This window comes from Myodes glareolus, chromosome 10 (assembly GCF_982192425.1).
Source record: "Myodes glareolus chromosome 10, mMyoGla1.1, whole genome shotgun sequence".
NCBI lineage: Eukaryota > Metazoa > Chordata > Mammalia > Rodentia > Cricetidae > Myodes > Myodes glareolus.
In genome coordinates this window covers 68,658,074-68,672,554 of record NC_142035.1, presented here as the reverse complement: position 1 = coordinate 68,672,554, position 14,481 = coordinate 68,658,074, and the positions used below count along the sequence as shown (strand labels likewise).

Here is a 14,481-nt window from a genome sequence, read left to right as displayed (position 1 = left end):
AGAACCTTTGCATATGGCATGGAAAAGAAAGCATAAATAAATGGGAAGGAAAACTAGAAGGAGTGAAAGGACGAATGTGATCTAGCCGCCGTTCCATCCAGAGCAAAGGCAAATCACCAGGCAACACATTTTCTCCCCACAACAGTCAGCTTGGCCTTGTTTCTGCCCATTGTCTGGGATTTTATGGGCCTTTTGCTTCTTGTCTCTGTCTAACCTTTTATTATTCTTCACTTCTTCCCCAGCCAGGGGTATTTGAAAGCATTCTAAAGGAAGTGGTAAGATGTCTAGGTGACATGTAAAAGTATTCTGGAAAATCATCTCAGCAAACTGTAGGATCAAAGACATTCACTTTTTTGGTATAAACACTTCCAGAAAAAAATCCTACCAACAAGACCAGAGTTCAAAGGGCAACTATTTGACCTTCCATATATAAAATAAGTCAGAAGGCAGAACAGCATGTAATACACTTTACAATTTTGGGAAACAAGGAAGGAATTACAGAAACAGATATTAGGAAAGATCTTTCCCTTGATCTAAAAGTTGCTTCCAGCTAAATTACACTGTGTATTACAGCATTGTAGTAGTTTACCTTATTGTGATAACCACATGCCTGATGAGAAGCAACTCAATATAAGAAAGAAATTATTGAGGCTTATTGTTTGAGGGAGCACAGTTCATCATGGCCAAGACGGCATGGCTTCAGGAACATGAGGCAGTCGGGAAGGCAGGAAGTGGGGAAAGATTATAGAATCCTAATTCTCACAAAGGTGGTCTACTTCAACTTAGGTTCTCCCTCACGGCCTGCTCCCAGCTGAGGACAGAGTGTTCAAGCACAGAAGCTTCTGGGGCACATTTTACAATTAAACCACACTGATTAAACCTGAAAATTAACTCAAAATTAACTTCCCACAGTAAACTTAGGAACTGTTCCTTGCAAAGAGACAAAGGGATCACATTTACTGGTGTAGAGGTAGTGACAGTTAAATCCCCTTCTTTGCTGTACTGGAGGTACTATAAAAGACAGAGTAGCATTTGGACACAAGAGCTCTGGACCTTGATCTTACCAGGTTTTTTCATTTTGCATGTGCAGGGCATGATTGACATCCCCCAAACACAAAAAGCAGGTGTATCGTCAAGTATGTTTCCATAAAGTTCTTGTTGGACTAGAAACAAAGTACTTCAGAACTTCCTCACCGGCAGTTACAAGAATGACACTGACTCCAGGGAAACCCTCAGTGCCTACGTCTGTGAAGTACAGCTGTTTTGTGACCAAATCATGTGCTTTTCCCTTCAGCAAGGTACGATTTCAGGGTTTCAACATCTGCCACTGGAACTTTTCTCACAATGTGTTTCTTGGCCTCTAAGTTATTCACTGTTGTAGCCAGGTAAACCATTCTAAAACTTAAAACAGCAAGCAATTCCTGCTTAAAATTCCAGAGCAGCACCTCATGGGGGTGTGGAGTGGAGAATCTGTAGGTTAGAACTCAGAGCATTTCATTTTTCTAGCTTTGAGATTTATACATGTTTTATTCCCATTGAACTCACCTCCACCTCAGCTCCGCCATAACACTGTGTTGTCATCTTTTATCTTTACTGTGAATGTTTCCTGCTCCCATGGTCTTGCTCACACACTTCTGTGTCAGCTGTATTCCACTTTCTTTCCATTTAAAATTTTTCATTAAGTCTCTAAAGACAAGCCCACATTTTTCTTAGGTCTTAAGGTCCTTTGGTTCTTCTGTCTGTATAACAATAGTTCTTTGTCTTGTGCTATATGACCCTATGCTGTATCATACAAACCTGACTTACAAACTGCTTAACATGTGAAACAAGCTTTTCCTTCTTGAGTTTCTCCAATGGTTTAGCAGGGTCTCTAAAATAATTGTTTCTTTAACATTAGTGCATTATTGAATCAATTTTTTAATATTCTACAGAAATGTGGTGATTTTGTGACAGAAAAGGGGACAATCTTATTTTAGAACTTTAAAAACTAAATTAGAGTTATCCAAAGGTATTCACCATTAAGTGGAGTCTTCATGATCACCTTAAAACCTTCTGTTAGCCACTTAGTGTGACTAACTTTTCAAATATGCTTCATTCTCCTTGATCAAGCCTGGTCTCTGGTGGATAGTGTTAGGAAATCTCCTTACCACAGATACTTACAAGAGCTCTCAGTAAAGATTCTGCCTGATTCTAAGAAAGAGTACTCCCATTGGAAGGGATAAAACATATTTAATATTCATAGCCACTTTAGGCTATACAATAAGCCCTTGCCTCAAAACAAACAAACATATGTGTGGCTTACTATAAAATACTTGACTAAAAAACTATCCAGTAAAAACTGAAATTATCGATTCACCATATATATTGAAATTTCTTTACATAGAAAGAAAAATAAAATCATAGCATCAGCAGAAAATGAATGGAGCTAGAAATCATTCTGCCCAGTGAAATAAGCCAAGGACAAAATGAAGGTACTTAGTGTTCTCTCGCATGTGTGGAACCTCGGCTTAAGATTAAGTAGAGGTGGGCATGCGTGTCTGTGTGTGTGTGTGTGTGTGTGTGTGTGTGTGTGTGTGTAATGAAAGCAGGAGAGGCCACAATAAAAGAGAAGACATCTTAAGTGGAGAGAAAGGGTAACAAAGCTTATAGGATAAATAAAATAAGGAATCCTAAAACGGGCCTTGGTGGAACAAAGGGGACTAGGAAGGTGGGAAAAGGGAGACAGAAGAAATCAGTGGGACAAGGTCAAACTAGAAGAAAGTATGCATGAGAATCCCATAATAAAACTCATTGTGGTTTTTAAAAAAATGTTAACTTAAAGTTTAACTAGGAAAGATAAAGCAACACTTCTGTTTCTTAAGCAGTTTTTGATTGTTTTCTCGATGATATTAGAGCAAGAGTTTCTCCATCAACTTCACTGGGATCCAAGTAGCCGAGGTGCTTGCAGGCAGAGGAATCTCTTGTGTGTAGCTAACTTAAAATTCACTTCATTATGGAAAATGCAGTTGCTGTTAAGCCTTTAAGAAATATTCTCAGTTGTTCCAAAACTTGATTATCATCTTTGAAATCTCTGAGGAGCCTGCGTACTGATATTTGAGGGAACGTTACAGTGGGTTAGTCCTAACTCATTCCCTTTGATTTCTGGAGCAGGTTTAGTTGGAGAATTTAATATTTCTTTAGCTTTGCTTTACCATCCCCTTAAGCTACAGAAAAGATGGTTTCATTTTAAAATCTTCTGTATTTAAAAATCTCCAATGCCTTTCATTTTAACGACTCAAGTCCAGTGAAACACTCCATTCCCCATGAAGCCTCATACTGACATCTGCAGTTGTTTGAAGTTAAGGAGGTCTAAATGTAAGCCTCACAAAATGATTTCCCTCGATGGAGCCTTAAAGCCCAGAGTATCACAGGGGAGTTACAAGACATTAAATGAAACATAAACTGTAAGACCAGCCGAGGCTGTCGGAGAAAGCGCCCGTGGAGACCAGAGGCATGGTTCCTCTCAACAGTGAGTCACACACTAGGGAAATCGTCTTTCCTTTTGTTCAGGACCCATCTGGATTTAGATAGCTGGCCTTTGGTCATTTTATCTATCTATTTTTATTTATTAAAGAACAATATATTGTGTAATCCCTGTCTTGGGAGGCTGAGGCTGTTGGATTGCAGAGTTCAAGCTTAATCTGGGCTATACAACAAAAATCACATTTGTCTAATATATGTGGATTATATTTTATATAATATATAGATATAGGTATCTTGCTATAAAACCCCTGATGTTAAAAATTATCCAGTAGAACCTCAAATTATTCTTTTACCATACTCTTAACCTCTAATCTTACAACCTGTTCTAATTCAGTGTATAGCCTGATACATTACTGTGTCTGCACATACTAAAAACAAAACGCTTGCATCTGTGTGTTATATTTTTATACCTTTGCCTATGATCACATTTCATAGGCACCCTTCTGCATGATTTCGTCTCAAGATCACAGAGGGAATCATAAATAAAAATCTGCCTGTGCTGTCACTCAACTTTCCTTTAGATTCAGTCTTTGGCTTAATCTAAACTGTAGGTGTACACTCTTCTCTGTAACTGAGACCAGAGAATAATTTCAATATCGTTCTCTGTTCTTTTTACTATTTTACTACACCAATGGAGAAAATGCACTAGCCTTTGAGACAAGGAACAGAGATAAAGTCCGATGCTCTGAGCGTTGTTAATGAGAATGGAATGAGTCCTCTGCTAGATGGTGAAACCCACATCGGTCTCCTCTTTCTCCTTCTCTGTCTTCACCCAGCACTGTTCGCACGGCTCTGCCTTTGTCTCTTGGTCTTCCATCCTCTTCTGAACTGCATCCCATCCTTCTCTTTCCACCCATGTCCTTAACTGTTTGATTGCAGAATGTTAACAATCCTACCTGTTGGGATACTTGATTAAAATGTCATGGCACAAGTATATAACTGAGAACTGTAAAATTATTCACATTTGTGTCATATATTTTTATAGAAAATGTATAGAATACATTGTTAATTTTTTCATTACAGAAAAATCTATGTGTGAAGAAAAATCCCATTTTATAAATTAATTCTATCATATCCCTGATATTTTATAAAATGCAAAGCTTCTATGAGGGCGATGTGATTGTGTTGCTCTGTTTTTATCTTTGATTAGATATTATTTTAAACCTATCCTCATTCAGTATACATTAAAACTAAGATTCCATGTTTTTTTAAAGGAAAAAAACCAACAATATCACTGCATTTATCAAATGCAGTTATTTTTGCCTTTGCTCAATTTTTAGTAAAATAAATAATTTAAAGTGTATACCGAGTTCATTGAAAGAGTGTACTAAATGGGAATATTAAATTAAAATGAGATATAAAACAAGTAAAGCTGAGGTAATATTTCGATTACTTTAAACTGTAATGATAATATACACATTAGAGAAGATGTTCTTTGATCAAGGGCAGTAGAACTCCAAGTCTAAGTGGCAGCTATGATCAAAACATGGCTTGTTCCACTTCCCTTCTTGACTGAAATCTTGACTTCTGTGTGGTCTGTGGTTTCCCAGGCTCCATCAGTGGGCCCAGACAGGCATATGGGCTCTGTATGCCAACTGTACTTCTTTTGGTTGGAAAAACAACAACAACAACAACAAACCAAACAAACAAACAAATGAAACAACAGCAACACACATATACACACAGCGCATAGACACACTCTCATACACATCTCACACACGTACATAAAGTCTGCACATCGCATACACACATACACAAACACTAAAACTGATTTAAAGTAAAAATAAAGAAATTTTAAAAGATGTAAATTACCTTTCATACATCTGCAGTCTTCACATTCCTACTCTGCTCGATATTTTCCGTCCTTAAAAACAAGACTCAGGTGACTCGGGGGACGCGGCCCGGGAATTAAGCGTGAACAGACTGCCACCTGGTGGTCACTTAGCTCGTGCCTCTACAAATCCTACTGATGTGTTAGAGCAGACTGGAGTCTTACATACGGTTTTATGACTTTCTTAAAAGAAAGGATCATTTGATTAGGGTATGCGGCTCACTTCTGTCAGTTTTGCCGCCAACGCCTTCTGAATGACTTACTGTCTTCAGTTCTTGGAGGCCCTTGGAAGTTCACAAAGCACCTTACTGTGTGTGTTTGCTACATTTTGAGGACATTTCCCAAATGAGAGAAAGCCTGGTCACATAAAACTATGTATTATTCTAATAGAGACAGTATTATAAAGATGTCTTAGGCTTAAGTAGAGAAAAAAAAAACATCCTCAAACACATGTATTCCTCTATTCTTTCGTTTTTCCAACTTTTGAGAAAAACATGATAGACTCCAGGTTTCTATGCGGCATTTTCCAGTGGAGGGTACTTCCTTGGTGAAACAATCAATAGTGTAATTACTAAAACTTTGCGATTCTGGAAAAGTTTCTGATTTACCCCAATATAGGTGCCAATGACATAGAAAGCATTGTACTCACCTATTGTAATCAGTACCTTCAAATTTCATGTTCCAGAGACAACTGCAGCATCAACACACCTCGTGAGAAGCCAGCTGGTCTGAGCTGCTGACACACCCTCTTGATATTCTGACTTGAGAGCAAAGAACTGTGCTGGCAACATAGCAGACTTTCTAACTGGCTGGATCCTTTGTCTTTTCAATCATGTTTCCCCTCTTTTTATTTTTGTTCATTCTATCAGCAAGTCTCTCATTATCCACCAAGCATAAATCAGCCAAAAACCTCACATTCCTAAAAATTTAGAAGAAAAGAAAAAGAAAAAAGAAAGTGACAAAGACAAAGATATGTCTTGCTCCCTTCTCTATTTCTTTTTCTTTCTTGTATTTCTCTCTCTCCCTCTCTTTCTTTCTCTCTCTCCCCCTCTCTCTCTTGTTTCGTGAGACAGGATTTTTCTGCGTAGCTCTGGCTGTCCTGGAACTAGCTCTTGTAGACCAGGCTGGCCTCGAACTCACAGAGATCCGCCTGCCTCTGCCTCTGCCTCCAAAGTGCTGAGATTAAAAGTGTGTGCCACCACTGATCAGAAATTTCATTCTACAGTGACAAACTTCTTTTCTGTCTCTCTGTGATTCCAATAATGTGACTGAGACGCAAGAAGGCAGCAGGCTGACTAGAAAAGTATGCCACCAAAGGTGTGCATCATTTGACATTGTCAGAGTGGAAAACCAGTTCAAAGAATACATCTATTTGAAAATAGAAGGAAATTGAGAGTTAGAGATTGAGAAGGGTCTAAACAGTCGGTGGTGGTGGTGCATGCCTTTAATCCCAGCACTTGGGAGGTAGAGGCAGGTGAATCTCTGTGAGTTCGAAGTCTGCCTGGTCTACAGAGTGAGTTCCAGGACAGCTAGGGCTACATAGAGAAACCCTATCTCGAAAACTGAAAAAAGAAAAAAGAAAAGCCCAAAATGTGCAAACATAAGGACTGTGTAGAAAGATCAACGTCAGAAGAAGAACCTCAGACAGAGCTTTCGGCCAGAAAGAAAAGACTCTTTTCTTTCAAGAAAAGAGTGCTGCTTTTCTTGTTTGCAGTGTCTTCCAGAGAAAGAAGGCTAAAAATAAGAATGAGATGTAAATGATTGTGACTAAAGGATGAGAGAACCATGCAAAGTTAGCACTGAAAAACCAGGAACAGTAGCAGAAATGACATCAAAGTCACCAACAATAAAGCAACAGCTATTCTATTAACCTCAGATTTTTACACTTGGTAATCTAAAAGATAAAAGTATTTACTAGTAAGTATGTAGTTAATGTTCACAGCACAGTCAGTCAGGGCTCAGAAATGTGATACAAGCAGACCAGATAAATGGCGGGGGGGGGAGGGAAGGCATTGTGTTCTGTGTATTGATACAGGGGCCTTTGAACTGCCTGCTCTGCCTTTGTGCTCTTCTCAGGGCATCTTGTTGTTTCCTTGCTGCCAAAGTAATTTGCATTGCCTTGGTGACATTCAAGAAGGTTTAGAAGAATAACAGAAGGAATATATCAGATCATGTGCTTCCCTCCCTCTGAAAATGATCAATAGTTTCTCATAATGAATACCTTAAACATGTGTATCTTTTATGCCTGGCATTGTGTGCTGGAGGCAGAGCAGAGCCTACCTCACCTGTTAATACTTCATTCAAAATCTTTGCTTCAACATAATAAAGCTCCCTTGAAAGCCATCTTGTCTCCCACCTCCATACTTCTGAGTACCCTTGCGCCTCTGTGTGGCCTCTTTTGTTGTTTATTCTTCACATTTATCCAGTTGGCAAGGATTTCTTCATCCAAGTTGTCGCCTGGGTAAGGCTCGTTAGGGCAAGGTTTTTCAACTCCCCCTGAAAGACTTAATTTCTTCTAGATCTGATCTTGATAGAACTTACTAGGCAAACCTTATTAAGTATCCCATAGATAGATCTCCTTTATTTGTTTCATATCACCTTTATTTCGGGTTGTCTTTTCCCATTTCTAGAACGCCTCTGTAGCAGGGCCATATGCATCTAGTTTTGTCGTACATGGCATACAATAGTCTGGGAGACGGTGAAGGGTGATGTTCATATATCTTTCAAAATGGCTTCTGAAATCAGGCTTTTTGGTCATATTTCCGACTTCTGAAATTTAAAGCCCTGTGACCATGCATTAACTGCTTTCAGTCTTTTCTTTTGCTAAGTGGAAAGGTAAGTCTTATTATAAGCTTCTCAGTTGAGTTAACTAAGAGAACACACACATGAGTCTTGGTGACCTTATTAACTTAATCTTTGTGATAACCCTCATTATCACAGTTTATACACTATTGTAAACTGACGTATAGATAGTTGCCAAAGGTCACACCTACTGAGCTACTGGGCTAATAGAGTAAATAAGTTTGATCAGAGCAAAGGTTGGTGTGATACCAGATTTATATAGAAGACTCTGGATTTAAATGATTGCATTCCAAAAGCTTTCACAAGCTGAATTGGAGTTGGACTTTATATAAAGATCAGATAAAAAGTACTCATTTGTAGTTGTTATTAATGGTGATTAGAATGTTGAGCTGCAAGAGAACTCGGGTATAGACGAACTCAGCTAGCACAGAAGGACGAAAGCCAGACTGAAACACCAGGGCTAGCTCCAAGTCCTGTAGCTCCATGTCCTATGTCTGCGCTTGTGATGGTTTCATATAGATTCCAACATGCTTGAGTAGCTCTTTTTCTCTAACTTTGCTGCATGTAGTACATGTGGTTGATTTTTATTGTCTTAGGGTTTCTATTGCTGTGATAAAGCACCATGAAAAAAAGCAACTTGGAGTTAAGAGTTCATTTTATTTTATAGCTTATTAGTCCATCACTGATGAAAGTGAGGACAAGGACACAAGGAAGAAACCTGGAGTCTGGAAATGCAACACACGGCATTCAGGAATGCTGCTTAAATGCTTGCTCCTAATGACTTGCTTATCTCTCTTAAATCATCTAGGACTACCCACTGTGGTATAAGGCCAACCACATCGACCATTTATCAAGGAGCTATTCCACCTGCTTATCCATAAATCCATTATGGTGGGGACACTTTCTCAGTTGAGATTCCAGCTTCCTAAAAGACTCCAGACAGTCAAGTTGACTTGAACACTTGTCAGTATTTTTGTTTTCATTTTTTTAGTACTATACATCTAAAAACTGTAGCTGAGTTACAGCTGAGACTTTGGGGTTTTTAATAGTATTGGGTCAATTAACTATAGGGATTTTTGAAGTTGGACAAAGTATATTTGTATTATGAGATAGGACCATGGATTAAAGGCCATTGATTGTGAAATGCACCCCACGGGTTCGTGTGTTCAATTATTTGGCCTTTATGGGATGTAGTTGGTAGGACGCTTAATAAGGAAAGTTATGGGAACTTTTAAGAGGTGGTCATTGCTGAAGGAAATTGGCTTCGAGGAAGTGAGCCTTAAGGTTTACTTAAGGTTTACTCTTCTACTTCCTGGTTCACCCAGCTGTAAGCAGCCTCACACTCTCGCGCCATATCTCTCAGCTACTGGCACTGCCAAATCGCTTTAGCCTTAGTGATTGACTATGTCCCTTTAAATCACAAGCCAAAGCAAACATTGCCTTTCTTCTTATTATTACCTCTCCAATTATTTCTGATTGGTCACAGCAAGGAGAAAAATAACTAACACAGCCGTAATAGAGGTGATTTTATTCTTCAGAAAGAAAGCATGCAAAGTCAGTTGAGATGAGTTTAATGATGTTTTGGAATTAAGGATTTTAGGAGTAAGCTTCAAATAATTCAGATATCTGAAAGAATGAGTGATTGGTGAAGTTGAAATTTGTCACTAAAATTTGGCAATATTTTAAAAGAAAAAAAATTCTGCCATCCAATTAGTGCTCTGCATTCCAACTGATTTGTTGGTGATTATACAATATCACATGTTTAACCCATCAATGGCTGTGGATAGAGAAATATGAATTTTCTTAAATCTGATTATACAATCATACATATGTCATATTCTGTAAATCTATTGTCTCATTAGAAGGTCAGTGATATAATCCTATCCTGTTTAAAGATGTTTATGCTAATTAAAATATATAGTTTATATAGAGTTCTTGCACACTGTTCTATAAATCAGTGGTAAGCCCTAGCTTGCACTTTATTGCTTAAGCTGTTGTTGACTTATAACTCTGATAGACTCTATCAGGGATACTTCATGGTTTGAGTCACATTTTATTGCTTTCTCATCTCAAGAGAGTACACGTGAGTTTCTCTTTGATAACCTTCAGAGATGCAATTTAGTCAGGAACATATAAACTCTTGGTGACTCCCATTCACCTTTGTTCCAATGCTTGATGTATAATCCAGTTAAAGGTCCAAAGATCTGCTATAAAATGAATTGTCATAACAACATTTGGATCCTTCCAGGAGTAGGTAAGGTTCATTGGAACTCAATTCCACACTTTCTGGAATTTCAAACCTCTTCTCAGATTGGACAGAATTTATACTCTCATGTTCTGGTGTGGGCTTTTCTTTAAAAAAAAAATTTCCTTGTATACAAAAAACTCTCTCTTTTTCTTACATGTTTTTGTTAGTTCTGTAATTAATTCTCAGGAAACTTGTACTATCCTATGAATGTCATAAAACAGAGCTGGAGATGGGGGGCATATAGAGAACCTGAGAAGATTAAGTAAATATACAAGAGTTAAGTTATTGTAAAGATCAACAAACAGGAAGAGTGCTTATATGGGGACGTTTTATGTATGTTTTGTTTATTCGAGAATTTCATATCTGTTCACATTTGAACATATCCACTCCCCTCTCCAACTCTTCCCAGATTCTTCTCCAACACCCCCTTCTCCAAACTCATGTCCTTAAAAATAGGACTTTTTTCATAACCACTGATCCCAATTAATGCTGTCAAATGTTCATGGATGTAGGGCCATGCACTGGAGCATGGGAAATCTCTGAGGGGCCATATCCCCTAAAGAGAATCCCTCTCCCAGTAGCTACTAGTAGCTCCTCAGGTAGGGATGTGGTCTGTTTGCCCCTCCCAGAAATGCTGTAATATTGAGTGACTTGCTCTTGTATAGGTTTTGAGTGGGTTACTGCAGCTGTAGTGAGGTCCTGAGTGAAATGGCCATATCATGTCCAGAAGCCAGTGCTTTATGACAGTCTTTTCGATCTCTGTCTCTTACAAACTTTCACCACCTCTCCCGCGATATTCGCTAAACCTTGAATGGGGGGAGATGATGTGATATCAATGTCTGTTTAAGGCTGGGTCCTCCACACTTATTTATTTTTTGTATGGGCTTGTATTAACCTCTGCCCACTGGGGGAAAAAGAAGCTTCTCCGAGGAGGGTCAAAAACTGCATTGATCTGCGCATATAAAGAGAAATGTTTAGAATGCACTATGTCCATTTCACAAAATAATGGTAGGACGGTCTTCTGTTCAGCTTATGACCTCCTGGTTAGATTCTATTTTCAGTTCAACGTGGTCTGGACTCATCTGAAAAGGAAGCCGATCAGGAAGAATTCCTTAGATCAGATTGACCCATGGACATGTCTAAAGGATTATCTTGATTCTTAACTGATAAAGGACAACTTCATCCCCCATGGACACTACCTTCCTTAGGAAGGGGGTCTTGGTGGTATAAGAGTGATAGCTAAATATGACCTGGTGAGTGAGCCACCAAAAGTATTCCTCCATGAGTTCTGCTTTAAGTTCCTGCTTGAGTTCTTGCCTTGATTTCATTCACGGATGGACACTGACCTAGTTATGTAAGTCAAATAAGCCTGCTCCTCCTCAAACTGCTTTTGAAAAGAGTATTTCATTATAACATCAGAAAAAAACCCAACTCTCCACAACTGTGACTTTCTGACTGTGTTTCTAATACCAAGTGTAAATTCCCTCCAGGGATTCAGGACTTAAATCTGATCAGAAAGCGGTTGGTCACCCCTAAAATATTCATACTGCAATCACAAATGCCAGTCAGTATTGCAGTTTGCTTCGCTCACAGCAGCTAGGCTGCTGGTGACTTTTCTCTCCTAGAAGCCTGCATAATGTCTTCTGGTACTGTGATAGCTAGCTGGCAAGAAGGAAACTTCAAGGTCATTACCAATTTGACTTCTACATGTCTTTTGGCGAAAGTATCTTACCATAAGCTCTACTGGAACAACAAAATCAATGACAGAAGTTTATATTGTATTTTGGGGGATCTCTGAGATACCCAAAGGGAAGCATCTTATGGTTTTTGTAGGTGGTTTTGTTTAATAGCCTATGGTTTCTGGGAGTATTATCCCTCTGTGTTGGGTACCTTCACCTAAACCTACTTTTATTATAATATTTAGTAAATATTACATACATACACACATGTATACACATATATATTTATATCTTTAATAAGGTTCCATGTGGATTTTCCAAGCACTCTAATGTTAGTTATCCATCTCCCACTCACTTCTCTTTCTTACTTTTTCATCTTCCCCCCCACCTAAACTTCACTCTCCAATTATCCTTCATTTGTCCCTCCATTCCACATGTGTTCTACCATATCATCCAAACTGATGGCCCCATTCTAGTCTCCTGGTTTCCACAGGTGCTCCAAGTTAAACACAACAATCTAAATGTTCTGAGCTAAGACCGCCACATGAGAGAGAACATACAGTCATTGTGTTTCTGTGTCTGGATTACCTTACTTAGTACAATTGAACGTTTCATATATGCAGTTTTACTCAATGACCAATTCAATTAAAGCCTGGTTCCTATAGAGTTCAAGCTTCAGGAAATTAATGTTCGTCTCATGGTCACTCTTTGATTCTCAAATGTCAGTTATGAGCATGTCTGTCACAGCTTTTGCTTCTGATCAGCAGTTCCCTTTAAAATAATGTTTAGGAATGAGGACATCAAGAGAAACTGGCCCACAGAATCAACTAAGCAGGTCTTATAGGGGCTCACAGACCCTCTATCTGTCTGAACTAGGTCTTTGCATATATCTTATGGTTGTGTGACTTGGTGTTCTTGAGGGACTCCAATGATGAGAGTGGAGAGAGTCTCTGACTCTTTTGCTTGTCATTGGGATCCCTCTCCTCCTACTGGGCTATCACATTCAGCTGTGATTTGAGGGTATGTGCCCAGTCTTATTGTGTATGTTAAGGCCATGTTCAGTCATATAGTTTGGAGGTCAACTTTTATTATTATTTTTTACTCTCTCCGTGTGTGTGTGTGTGTGTGTGTGTGTGTGTGTGTGTGTGTGTGTGTGTGTGTTTAAAACAGAGAAGGAGTTGATTTGTGGGAGAGATGGGGTGTGAGGACAGGGAGGGGAAATTGATCAGTATGTAATGTATGAGAGAAGAATAAAAGTTAAAAAAAATCATGTCTAACTATATTGTCACACACTAAATTTTTATGAAATTTAGATGTTCTTTAATCTGTGAACAGAACCCGATATCCTTTCATCAAGCAATAATGTTGGATGAATAGGCAACTAACAGCTAATGGCTTTTTGCAATGTGAAATCAAGGTTTGGCTCTATTAATGCTTCTTTGCTGACAAAAGTGCTCCCAGTCTTCCATAGGCTCCAGCAGAAACATGAGCTTGTTGTTATGTGAATGTTAATATGCACATTCACCAGGAACAGAGCTAATCATCTTATAAACAAAATATGGGCTACTGGTGCAGATACACATTTATCTGTAAACATTTACTGTTAAGGAGTTAACTGTAGAAATTTAAATGAGGCAAAACTGTTCCTGGAGCTTTCTGTAGTTCCTAAGAGAGAGCTAGAGAAACAAATAACAGATTTTGACAATTTGCTAGTGATGATTTCACATGCACTGTAGTAAGGCAGACAGAAGGGCAATTGTCTGGTTCACACAAGTCTCGCAGCCATCCAAAATAGCAGTGTGATGAAAAAGTTCTTTGGCTTGCTTGAAAACATAGTAAGTATTCCTCTTCATAGTGCAGATTAGAATACATCATATCAATACTTTTTAAAAAGACTTTCAATGTCAATGTACATAAATTTGTATGTATTCATGTCATGTATGTTTAGGTGTCCCAGAGACCAGAGACATCATCAGAGGCACTGAAGGTGGAGTTATAGGTGGAGGTGAACAGTCTAGTGTGGGTTCTAGGAACTGAACTTGGGTCCTCAGCAAGAGCAGTAAGTGCTCATAACAACTGAGCCATTTCTCCAGCTCTATAAATACACTTTCAGCAACATATGCCTTACTTTTCTAACAATATGTGATGGTTTGGCAAACATTTTTGTAAAGTAAGAATAAATACTTTAAGCTTTGCATGCCAAAGCAAATAGAAGCAATCGTGAATGGGTGTCTTAACTGTTCTCCAATACAACATTTTTTATATGGACAGACAACTCTGATGAGGGCCACAGTTAGCCAATCCCCCATCTAAAATCTGATTCTGGAGAGTTCAGATCACAGATTAGAACATTAGAAAGTGTGGGCCAACAGTTGAGTGGTTCTGGAAATAATTTCCAA

At 38.6% G+C, this 14,481-nt stretch overlaps 1 long non-coding RNA gene across 2 annotated transcripts in view; it reads right to left on the bottom strand.

Annotated features, from left to right (window-relative positions):
• The window catches only part of LOC146892656 (uncharacterized), a 46,713-nt gene that overhangs the window by 18,673 nt on the left and 13,559 nt on the right, over positions 1 to 14,481 (bottom strand). Inside the window, exon 1 of one of the 2 annotated variants that reach the window (XR_015003966.2) lies at positions 5,335 to 5,442. The exons of the other annotated variant lie outside the window; for it this stretch is intronic. This is a non-coding gene — a long non-coding RNA (uncharacterized LOC146892656). Of the gene's footprint in view, positions 1 to 5,334; positions 5,443 to 14,481 lie in introns of those variants that run through there. 2 annotated transcript variants of the gene reach the window in all.